Here is a 12,867-nt window from a genome sequence, read left to right as displayed (position 1 = left end):
AGGAGGAGGAAATGGACAGTCAGGCCAGTGAGGGGAGCGAATTCTTATGCGTTGGTACTCTGGCGCATATGGCAGATTTCATGCTAGGCTGCCTATCCCGTGACCCTCGCGTTCAAAGAATTTATTCCAGCACCGATTACTGGGTGTTCACTCTCCTGGACCCACGGTACAAGCAAAATCTTTCCACTCTCATCCCTGGAGAGGAAAGGAGTGTGAGAATGCATGAATACCAGCAGGCCCTGGTGCACAAGCTGAAACAGTATTTCCCTTCTGACAGCGCTAGCGGCAGAGTGCGTAGTTCTGCGGGACAAGTAGCGAGGGAGAGTAGGCGAGCAGGCAGCTTGTCCAGCACTGGCAAGGGTACGCTTTACAAGGCTTTTGCCAGCTTTATGTCACCCCAGCAAGACACTGTCACCTGTCCCCAGTCTCGGCAGAGTAGGGCTGATCTTTACAGAAAGATGGTGAGGGAGTACGTAGCTGACCATACCATCGTCCTAAATGATCACACAGCTCCCTACAACTACTGGGTTTCAAAGCTGGACATGTGGCACGAACTGGCGCTGTACGCCTTGGAGGTTCTTGCCTGCCCTGCCGCTAGCGTCTTGTCCGAGCAGGTTTTCAGTGCAGCTGGTGGCATCATCACCGATAAGCGTACACGCCTGTCGACTGACAGCGCTGACAGGCTGACGCTTATCAAGATGAATAAAGCATGGATTTCTCCTAATTTCCAATCTCCAGCAGGTGAAGGAAGCTCAACCTGAATAATTTATCCACTCCTCCTCCTCCTCCTCATTTTCCTCCTTCTCCTGCTCTTTGTACAGTAAAGCAGAGGAAACTGGCTATTTTTTGACTGGGCCCACTGGCTCTACCTATAGTACTTTATGCATTTAATTTTTCTGGAGGGCCACCGACCCGGTCCTCTGTTTTAAACAATTTTTGGGAGTGCCACATACAGGCACTCAATCTATTCCATTTTTCTGGAGGGCCACCTACCTGCTCCTCTGGTTTGAAAACTTTTTTGGACTGCCACATACAGGCACTATCCAAATTAAATTGTCTCCATAGCAGCCTCCACACGTTGTCTCCATTGCTTCCTCCAAAAGTCGTCCATATAGCTGCCTCCATACATCGTCCCTTTATCAAACGAGGTGTGTCAGGCAGAAATTTGGGTTGTTTTCATGGATTCCACATCAAAGTTGTTAACTTTGTCGCCACCCAGCTGTGTTATCCACAAAATATACTGGCAAACTTTTATCATTTACCAATATTATTTCAGCGCTTCTTGCGCTTCTGTTTACATTCCCCTCACCCGCCATATCCTAAACTTATAAGAACGCTACTACACTTGATCTTATACAAAAGGTTCTTAGAAGTGCTGTTTGGGGAGTAGCCTAGAGACACGGGCTTGGATTGGCGAAAGCTCGCCTGGCAGCGGAGCGCCAGCTCCATGCCAAGATCCAACTAACATAGTTTTAACTGCAGCACCTTTAATCTACTACTAGTTCACTGCCTCCATACATGGTCCCCTTATCAAACGAGCTTTGTCAGGCAGAATTTTGGGTTGTTTTCATGGCTTCCACAACAATCTTGTTAACTTTGTCGCCACCCTGCTGTGTTATCCACAAAATATACTGGCAAACTTTTATCATTTACCAATATTATTTCAGCGCTTCTTGCGCATCTGTTTACATTCCCCTCACCCGCCATATCCCAAACTTATAAGAACGCTACTACACTTAACTTGGTGCACGCTGGGACCGAGTCTGACCCTGGGGCTGGTGATATACTGCCGACGCAGAGGATTGCGGGGCCTACCTCGGTCTAGGTCTCAAAGGCCTACTATACCTCCTCCCACCCCTCCTCCACCTCCTCCTCCTCTGAATTACCATCCGTGGCCATGGCGCCATCAGTCGGTAGCTCTAGGCACAGCAGCAGTGCCGTCGCTAAGCGACAGCAGGCGGTGCTCAAACTGCTGAGCCTAGCCGATAAAAGGCACACCGCCCAAGAGCTATTACAGGGCATTCCACATCAAACTTGTTAACTTTCTCGCCACCCTGCTGTGTAATCCAGAAAAGATACTGGCAAACTTTTATCATTTACCGATATTATTTCAGCGCTTCTTGCGCATCTGTTTACATTCCCCTCTCTCGCCATATCCCAAACTTATAAGAACGCTACTACACTTGATCTTATACAAAAGGTTCTTAGAAGTGCTGTTTGGGGAGTAGCCTAGAGACAGGGGCTTGGATTGGCGAAAGCTCGCCTGGAAGCGGAGCGCCAGCTCCATCCCTAGATACAACTAACATAGTTTTAAGTGCAGCACCTTTAATCTACTACTAGTTCACTGCCTCCATAATAATAATAATAATAATCTATATTTATATAGCGCCATCATATTCCGTAGCGCTTTACAAATCATAGGAAACAAATACAAATGTAATGTAACAGAGCACAACATTTGTATGGAACAACAGGAGTGAGGTCCCTGCTCGCCAGAGCTTACGGTTTATGAAGATGATGGGGTAACACGAGGTAAAAGAATTTTTAATGGTCAAGCCATTCTTCTTAGGGAATAGAACAAAATATAATAAATGGAATTGCTGTCGCTTGAACCACTCAGCCGTCACCAGGTCCAGGGTGAATGGGACTGCATAGAAGTCTGGTGCCTGTTGGTTGCTGGATAACAGATGGGAGGACGACACAGGACGGGTTAGTAGAAGAGTTAAAACTTCATGCAGTTAATGAGTGTTATAGGCTTGCCTAAAGAAATGGGTTTTAAGAGCACGTTTGAAACTTTGGAGGTTAGGTATTAGTCTGATAGTCCGGGGCAGAGCATTCCATAGAATTGGTGCAGCTCTAGAGAAGTCTTGGAGACGCGAGTGGGAGGTCCGCACTAGGGTAGAGGTTGATCTAAGATCACTGGCGGATCTAAGAGCACGGGTTGGGCGATAGACTGAGATAAGAGAGGAGAGGTAGGGGGGTGCAGCATTATACAGAGCTTTATGGATGAGGGTTATTATTTTAAACTGTATTCGAAAGGAGACTGGCAGCCAGAGCAGCGTCTGGCATGAACTGTAGGCATACATGGTCCCCTTATCAAACGAGCTGTGTCAGGCAGAATTTTGGGTTGTTTTCATGGCTTCCACAACAAACTTGTTAACTTTGTCGCCACCCTGCTGTGTAATCCACAAAATATACTGGCAAACTTTTATCATTTACCAATATTATTTCAGCGCTTCTTGCGCATCTGTTTCCATTCCCCTCACCCGCCATATCCTAAACTTATAAGAACGCTATTACACTTGATCTTATACAAAAGGTTCTTAGAAGTGCTGTTTGGGGAGTAGCCTAGAGACAGGGGCTTGGATTGGCGAAAGCTCGCCTGGCAGCGGAGCGCCAGCTCCATGCCAAGATCCAACTAACATAGTTTTAACTGCAGCACCTTTAATCTACTACTAGTTCACTGCCTCCATACATGGTCCCCTTATCAAACGAGCTGTGTCAGGCAGAATTTTGGGTTGTTTTCATGGCTTCCATGTTAACTTTGTCGCCACCCTGCTGTGTAATCCACAAAATATACTGGCAAACTTTTATCATGTACCGATATTATTTGAGCGCTTCTTGCTCACCTCCTTTGGTTCCTCTCTGCCACCCATTGGTTTGAAGCCTGAGTCCATTTAGGGTATGTCGCCATGCCACTCTCCAGCCTGCCGCTGCTGCCGCTGCCTCTGCATGAAGTCCCCTATAGTGTCAGGGTCAATTATTGGATGTTTTAGATGCTATCTAGCTTCATTCTGTCACTCTGTCATGGCCATGCTGTTGCCCATAATTTTGGCATAATGGTGCGATTAAGCAGCCTCAGAGGCATCCATGCATGCTGCCCCTGCTGTTTCCTGTCCATTTCCGTGGTGTTTCCATCCTTTTCTGAGGTTCCCAGGTGTTTGGCCAAGCTTCCCTGTGCAGAGCCTTGGTCCCCTTGAAAAATGCTCGAGTCTCCCATTGACTTCAATGGGGCTCGTTATTCGAGACGAGCACTCGAGCATCGGGAAAAGTTCGTCTCGAATAACGAGTACCCGAGCATTTTAGTGCTCGCTCATCTCTAGTTCTTAGAAGTGCTGTTTGGGGAGTAGCCTAGAGACAGGGGCTTGAATTGGCGAAAGCTCGCCTGGCTGCGGAGCGCCAGCTCCATCTCAAGATCCAACTAACATAGTTTTAACTGCAGCACCTTTAATCTACTACTAGTTCACTGTCTCCATACATCGTCCCCTTATCAAACGAGCTGTGTCAGGCAGAATTTTCAGGTGTTTCACCAGATACATAGTGGAACTCGGCCCATCTGTCGCCGCCATGCTGGAGACCTGAAGTTGCAATCATAGCAGCGCAATATGAATGCCCCATACTGTCGCTCTTAATCATGGAAGTCGTCTCCATGGCTGCCTCCACATGTTGTCCCCTTATCAAAAGAGCTGTGTCAGGCTCATTTTTAGGGTGTTTCACCAGATACGTTATGGAACTTGGTCACTATGTCGCCACCATGCTGTGTTATCGACTAAATATACCGTCAACCTTTTGTTCACATAGGTTATCATTTCACCTCCTTTGGTCCATTTAGGGTATGTCGCCATGAGACTCTCTAGCCTGCCACTGCTGCCGCTGCCTCTGCATGCCGTCCCCTATAGTGTCAGGGTCAATTATTGCATGTTTTAGATGCTATCTAGCCTCATTCGGTCACTCTGTCATGGCCATGCTGTTGCCCATAATTTTGGCATAATGGTGCGATTAAGCAGCCTCAGAGGCATCCATGCATGCTGCCCCTGCTGTTTCCTGTCCATTTCCGTGGTGTTTCCATCCTTTTCTGAGGTTCCCAGGTGTTTGGCCAAGCTTCCCTGTGCAGAGCCTTGGTCCCCTTGAAAAATGCTCGAGTCTCCCATTGACTTCAATGGGGCTCGTTATTCGAGACGAGCACTCGAGCATCGGGAAAAGTTCGTCTCGAATAACGAGTACCCGAGCATTTTAGTGCTCGCTCATCTCTAACTATGATGTATTTCACACAGTTTTATACCCTTATAGTTCTCTATTTTGTGTACATATGCACAAAATGAGCCTTAAAGGTAGAGCCACCTCACCCAGGATTTCAGTCAATGGGGCAGATTACTTACACGGTCCATTCGCGAACCTGCGGCGCGTTCCCATGCGGTGGATTCTGGTCCGGCCGGGATTCATTAAGGCAGTTCCTCCGACATCCACCAGGTGGCACTGCTGCGCTGAAGAGCATCGGAACGCACTCAAGTTCACCGGCCTATTCCTAGTGAAGGTAAGTGCAAGCTCCGCGACACATTTTTTTAAAAAAATGCTCCGTTTTTTTCGAATCCGTAGGGCTTTAGTTCGGCAACGCCCCCGATTTCCGTCGCATGCATGCCAGTGCTGATGCGCCACAATGCGATCGCGTGCGCCAAAATCCCGGGGCAATACAGGAAAAATCGACGCAAATCGGAAATATTTGGGTAACACGTCGGGAAAACGCGAATCAGGCCCTTAGTAAATGACCCCCATTGTATGTGTCTATATAACTCAATATTAACTCTAATCTGGTCCATACAAAATTCATCACACGATTATTAAAAATATATCTAATTTTATTGACAGCTACAATCTAAAAACACCATTATGACATTAAAGTACAATGCATAGTAAATTGTTCCCGAAAGTCCAACCAATACATCTCCACATCACAATCATAATCGGCAAACTGATGTTATGACAGGGTATGTTATCATATGCAAGCTATTATAGATTCGCTGTAAAGTGCCAGTGCCAATACAAACATACACTAGTCTGACATATGATCACATCATCCTACAAAGTGCAAAGTGCTTAGAAATAACCCATAGTCGTAGTTATCCAAAATGTGCAATAGGATTAGTTACTAAAGTTTCCCTACAGTAAATATGTTCATTCATATTATGTGATGTGTAGATGCCGGTACTCCGACCCACGTTTCGCGTTACCGCTTCCTCAGGGGGCCTGTGTGTGCGTCTGTGACCATATTGTATTGTATCCTCACGGTGTGTCATGTGGGGAATAAAGGGAGATGCCCCCATTCCAGCCGGATCCAGACACGGAGGAAAAGCCACGCCAACGACCGTGTCATCTCGGGGATGGCACCAACCGCGTCACATGATCCAGCCGGGCGCTGACGCCTCACCTGTCCTCCCCACTACCTCCCTGATCCCGCCCCCGATTACTAACAGAGAACGCATCACGGACCTGGGAACATATTACCCAGGGCTCGCGAAGCGTCTCTGTCGCAAGGGGAAACAGGTAATCAAGGGAAGCAGTTTGGGCACGATAAATAGAGGCATATATAAAGGAGGGGAGAAGAAGGAAATGATGTTACATGGGGTATGTACGCGCATATGCAACGCAATTGTGTAAACACAAATGTAATTACACCAGATACATATGCAGGATAGGTGTTAAATTTAACCAAAATAATGCGACTCCCAAAGATGTTAACCAAAGATGAAATATAACAAATTATAAATATAAAAATAAAAAAGACATAACATTTACAAAATATACATGTCAAATATGACCCAGATTCAATATCTTAATATCTCAGAAATACCCCTATGAACCATACCAACATAATGGGGCAGATTTACTTACCGTTTCTGTTGCGATGACGAGGATTCGGGTCTGCCGCGATTCACTAAGGTCGTGCGTCCAATTTCCTGCATGTGTTACTTCCCCGCTCAGGTCCGCCAGAGTTCACCTTCTTCTTCCGAAGCCTTTCTCAAGCAAATACAACAAGTTTATATAGGAAGTAATCAGTACATAAGAGGTGGAGCTTAGTGACATCTTATACATAGTGATAGATAAAAGAATCCATATAAGTAATGGGACGCATCAAAATACAAAAGATGCATCTATAAAGTGTACCAAAGTTAATATTTTTACAGCGAAACCATAAAAGCAGGTGTACATGTGCAATAAGATAACATACATCTCACATCGCGATCCTGTTCAAAGCATGTATATAGCGGCGCCTTCCAAATCGGTCTGCGCATGCTCGGACCAAACCCCCGGTTAATTTATCCAATCCTGGCAAAGCTACATTGAGAGTTACCGCCCACAAGCAAAGTGCAACACCTATCTTCCTCCGATCTCTAACATGTGCCCCATTGTGTTTTATCGTCGGGATGTGGATGATGTCATACTAGTATGGCAGGGTGGAAAAGAGTGTGTCAAAAGTTTTGTAACATACATTAACAGCAATTATATTAATCTGCAATTTACCCACGAAAGTCCCTTTCTCAGTATTCATTTTTTTGATATACATCTATCTGCATTGCCCACTTGCAATCGTATTACCAGGTCAATGTACACAAAGCCTTTAGTAGGCAATTCTATTTTGTCTGCTACGAGTTGCCACCCTATTCAAACCATCCATGCAATTCAATATGGAGAATTTTTGCGCTCCAGAAGAATCTGTTCTAGTGATCAGAGCTTCTTAGAACATGCAGATAACACTAAGAATAAATTGATTAAAGGGGTTACCCCAAAAGGATTCTTTCTGGTGCTTGCAAGAAAGCTTATGCATTGAATATGGGGGACATACTAAGGGGTAGACATAAACAAAACATATAGGGACAAATTTACTTACCTGTCCATGTTCCGGAATGTCCAACAATCATGGATTGTGCCGCGATTCACTAAGATCGAGCGTCCGATATCCTGAATGTGTCGCTTCCCTGATCAGGTCCGCCGGAGTGGATTGGTTGCGACACAATTTGAATATGAAATCCTGCGCTCAGTCTGAATCAGTCGGATCGTCCGACGGCCAGCCCCCCAGTTTCTGTCGCATGGAGGTGACTGGATAAAGATCTCTAAAGAGAGAAGCATACTGGATCCTGGCATTGGGATCTTACATTTATTAAATATGTTTATACCTTCTGCTATTATTATTTTATTGTTATTATTTATTATTATTATTGTGCATGTTACTGTTAAATTGTATCCACTATTATGCATTACTGTGTATGTTTTCTATTTGCAAGCCGTTTGTGTATACTGACCGGATACAACATATACAATTAGCCAGGTGTGTGTGTAGGTTTTTCAAGGGTTGTTTCTCTCATTTTAACATACCATGAGTAAGGCTTAAGTGGTAGCCGAAACGTGTAGGTGTTTTACACCTACATGTACATCGTGTACAGTTTTAAAGATGACGCATAAAGGAATGTAAAATTGTTTTACCTGGATGTGCTACGGAATACTTTGTTTTTGGATTACTTACGTATGAAGCCAGGTACACGTGTGCAGCCTGATGTGAGCCTTGTTAGAGAAATATCTCTATCTCTGATGTGATGTGGGTCCAAATCATTGTATAGTACGAGCTGCTTGGTGAACCACTCAGACCTTCACAAGTGTTTGAAAGAATTTCAATTTATTTAGGTAGCAGAGAGTTCTTATAGGGTTTTGAGACAAAGAAACTTTACTGAGCATGCTCACATTCCTTTTGCCTTGAACAGGATATATCAGTGTAAAATGATCTGTGTGTGCGGGGGATGGTAGTATTAATAGAGGCAATGTAAAGACACATGGTGGGAGAACACAACAGAAAATGGATTCTATTTCCTCACAGCTTCAACTACTCCAGGATAAGCCAGGGTATGTGAAATGTTCCTCTTTTTTTGTTTTACTATTTATTTGATAGGGAGCCATTCAGAAGCCAGAAGAGCTGGCTCTTCTTATTGAGCGGAGCCTAAAGAGGGGGAGGGGCTGCAGGCTACATACTGGGGGACAGGGGTTTCTGGCTATATACTGGGAGACAGGGGTTGCTGGGTATATACTGGGGGGCAAGGGCTGCTGGCTATAATACTGGGGGAAAGGGCTACAGGCTATATACTGGGGGAAGGGGCTGCAGGCTATATGCTGGGGGCAGGGACTGCAGGCTATATACTGGGGGCAGGGGCTGCAGCCTATATACTGGGGGAGTAGGGGCTGCATGCTATATACTGGGGGCAGGGGCTACAGGCATCATACTGGGTGCAGGGGCTGCAGGCTATATACTGGGGGCAGGGGCTACAGGCATCATACTGGGGGCAGGACTGCAGGCTATATACTGGGGGCAGTGGCTGCAGGCTATAAACTGGGGACAGGCGCTGCAGGATATATACTGGTGGGCAGGGGCTGCAGGCTAAATACTGGGGTGGGTAGGGTCTGCAGGCTACATACTGGGGGGCAGGGGTTTCTGGCTATATACTGGGGGCATGAGCTGGCAGGCTATATACTGGGGGAAGGGGCTACAGGCTATATACTGGGGGCAGGGGCTTCAGGCTAAATACTGGGGGGGCATGAGCTGCAGGCTATATACTGGAGGCAGGGGCTGCAGGCTATGTACTGGGGGCAGGGGCTACAGGATATATACTGGTGGGCAGGGGCTGCAGGTTATATACTGGGGGTAGGGGCTGCAGGCTATATACTGGGGGCAGGGGCTACAGGCTTTATACTGGGGGCAGGGGCTGCAGGCTATATACTGGGGGGCAGGGGCTGCAGGCTATATACTGGGGGAACGGGCTACAGGCGTCACAAAGAAGCAGACACCCGTCGTTAACACCCGCGATCGATGCTAGCACAGACCGCGGGTGTTAACCCTTTGATCGCCGCCGGCAATGGTGTGGCAATCCATTGCCATGACAGCCTTGGGTCACACAAAGATCCGAGACTATCATGTTTAAGGCTATCTATTATTGCTATGTGCAATTTGCACATTGTAATAGATTAAAAGATGATGTGCAAAATCCCCATATACTGCCATACTGTAGTATGGCTGTATAGGGTAGGATCAATCAGACAACCTAGGTTTAAAGTACCTTAGGGAGTCTGAAAAATAACAAAAGTTAAAAAAAAACATTACGTTAAAATACCCTAAAAACCTGTCTCTTTTGTCTCCATAAAAAATTTCAACCTACAGACCAGACTATGGCTGACGCCAAAGATCCCGTTCCCCCGCCATCCACAACGTGGCTGAAGACCAAGACCCCAATGTCCAGACCGTAGATGACGTCCCAGCAATCTCCTCCAGACCATGAATGAGGTCCCAGACCACCCCTCACCATGCATGGGTGGTGATGCTGGTCACACAGACCTGGTTGTGGACGCTGACCGCTAGATATGAGCAGTCATGATGTCCGCGTTCTGGTTCTACCACAAGTCCCAGGACAGAGATGGACTGCAGGGGCCTCGGGCTCACACACAGAACAGGTCAGCTGTGCCTCCACAATAACTCCACAGCTCCTCCATCCAGGGCCGATTCTAGCATATTTGCTGCCTGAGGCGAATATTAAAATGCTGCCCCCCCCCCCACTCCGGACCACTCCAGACCACTCCCTGTTAAGTAAATCCTTAAACTTTACTAACAATTAACAATCCTACAGACAGCGCACTGACACAATGGGGGTCATTTAATAAGGGCCCGATTCGCGCTTTCCCGAAGTGTTATCTGAATATTTCCAATTTGCGCCGATTTCCCCTGTATTGCCCCGGGATTTTGGCGCACGCGATCGGATTGTGGAGCATCGGCGCTAGCATGCACACACCGGAAATCGGGGGCCCGGCTCGGTGTATTCCAGCGCGTTCCGATGCTTTTCAGCGCAGCATCGCGACCTGGTGGACGGCAGATGAACTACCTTAATAAATCCCGGCCGGACCCGAATCCAGTGCAGAGAATGCGCCGCTGGATCACAAATGGACCGGGTAAGTAAATCTGCCCCTGTGTGACTGACTACAGGATCTGAGAGGCATTAGTGACATCTAGTACCTTATAGATGACAATCTCTTCCATTAGTAGGACTTTATTCCAGGTTCTCCAATCCATGACGTATCACTGCTGAATTCACGGGCAGATATCTTCAGCTCCGTGCAGCATCTCCACCCAGCGTCCCTAAAAATACCACTTACGGTATAAAGTCTCCTGGATAACAACACTGTGCTACTAAATAATATATACCCCTCACAACACAACTGATCACACTCTCCACACATACAAAACATCCCTTCATTATATATATATATATATATATATATATATATATATATATATATATATATATATAAAATATATATATATATATAGTCTACTGGAATTATAGCATGCTACGCACATATCAATATACAATACCCCCAATTTATTAATACAGACCCCCCCCCAACATTTGGTTTACATGATGCAAAGTAATCTATTGTATCCTATAACCAATATATCCCACCCAGTTATTATGTTACATGATTTTACATACAGTGCAACCCTGATCAAATATATAGCACCCCTAATGAATATATATATATATATATATATATATATATATATATATATATATATATATAAATATATAAATTTATTTTTATATAGCCCTGCTCATATATTTATTCACCCCCCAATTAAATTATATACAGCTCCCATATACAGATCCCCTACAGCTTAGTAATATACTGTATCCCATATACATCCCCCCAGCTTAGTAATATACCGTACCTGATATAAAGCCCCCCCAGCTTAGTAATATACTGTATCCCATATACAGCCCCCCCAGCTTAGTAATATACTGTATCCCATATACAGCCCCTGCAGCTAAGTAATATACTGTACCCGATATACAGCCCCCCAAGCTTAGTAATATACTGTATCCCATATACACCCCCCCAGTTTAGTAATATACTGTAGTATCCCATATACAGCCCCTGCAGCTTAGTAATATACTGTACCCGGTATCCAGCCCCCCCCCCCCAGCTTAGTAATATACTGTATCCCATATACAGCCCCCCAGCTTAGTAATATACTGTATCCCATATACAGCCCCCCAGCTTAGTAATATACTGTATCCCATATACAGCCCCCCCAGCTTAGTAATATACTGTATCCCATATACATCCCCCCCAGCTTAGTAATATACTGTATCCCATATACAGCCCCCCAGCTTAGTAATATACTGTATCCCATATACAGCCCCCCAGCTTAGTAATATACTGTATCCCATATACAGCCCCCCCAGCTTAGTAATATACTGTACCCCATATACAGCCCCCCCCAGCTTAGTGATATACTGTATCCCATATACATCCCCCCCAGCTTAGTAATATACTGTATCCCATATACATCCCCCCAGCTTAGTAATATACTGTATCCCATATACAGCCCCCCAGCTTAGTAATATACTGTATCCCATATACAGCCCTCCCAGCTTAGTAATATACTGTATCCCATATACATCCCCCCCAGCTTAGTAATATACTGTATCCCATATACAGCCCCCCAGCTTAGTAATATACTGTATCCCATATACAGCCTTAGTGATATAGTGATATATAATATATACAGCACCCCCCAGTATAAAATAATTATAGCCCAAAATAATATATATAGCTTCCACCCCCCAAAGTATAAAACAAATTCTGGCCCCCATATAATATATACAGCCCCCCCCCCCCCCCCGAGTATAAAATAATTATAGCCCCAAATAATATATATAGCATCCCCCCCCCCCAGTATAAAATAATTATGGCCCCATATAATATATACAGAACCCCCCCTAGTATAAAGTAATTATAGCCCCAAATAAAATATACAGAACCCCCCCCTAGTATAATATAATTATAGCCCCAAATAATATATATAGCATTTCATCATTCCCCCCAGTATAAAATAATTATGGCCCCATATGATATATATAGCGCCCCCCCCCCCCCCCGCAGTATTAAACGTTTTCTAATCCAATATAATACATACAGTCCCGTCCCCCCCAGTATAACATGACACCTCCCCACACACCTATTAGCCACATTTAATTAATTAAAGTACATGAA

This window comes from Engystomops pustulosus, chromosome 6, assembly GCF_040894005.1.
Source record: "Engystomops pustulosus chromosome 6, aEngPut4.maternal, whole genome shotgun sequence".
Classification (NCBI taxonomy): Eukaryota; Metazoa; Chordata; class Amphibia; order Anura; family Leptodactylidae; genus Engystomops; species Engystomops pustulosus.
The sequence above is the reverse complement of the archived record's forward strand: the minus strand, read 5'-3'. Positions refer to the sequence as shown.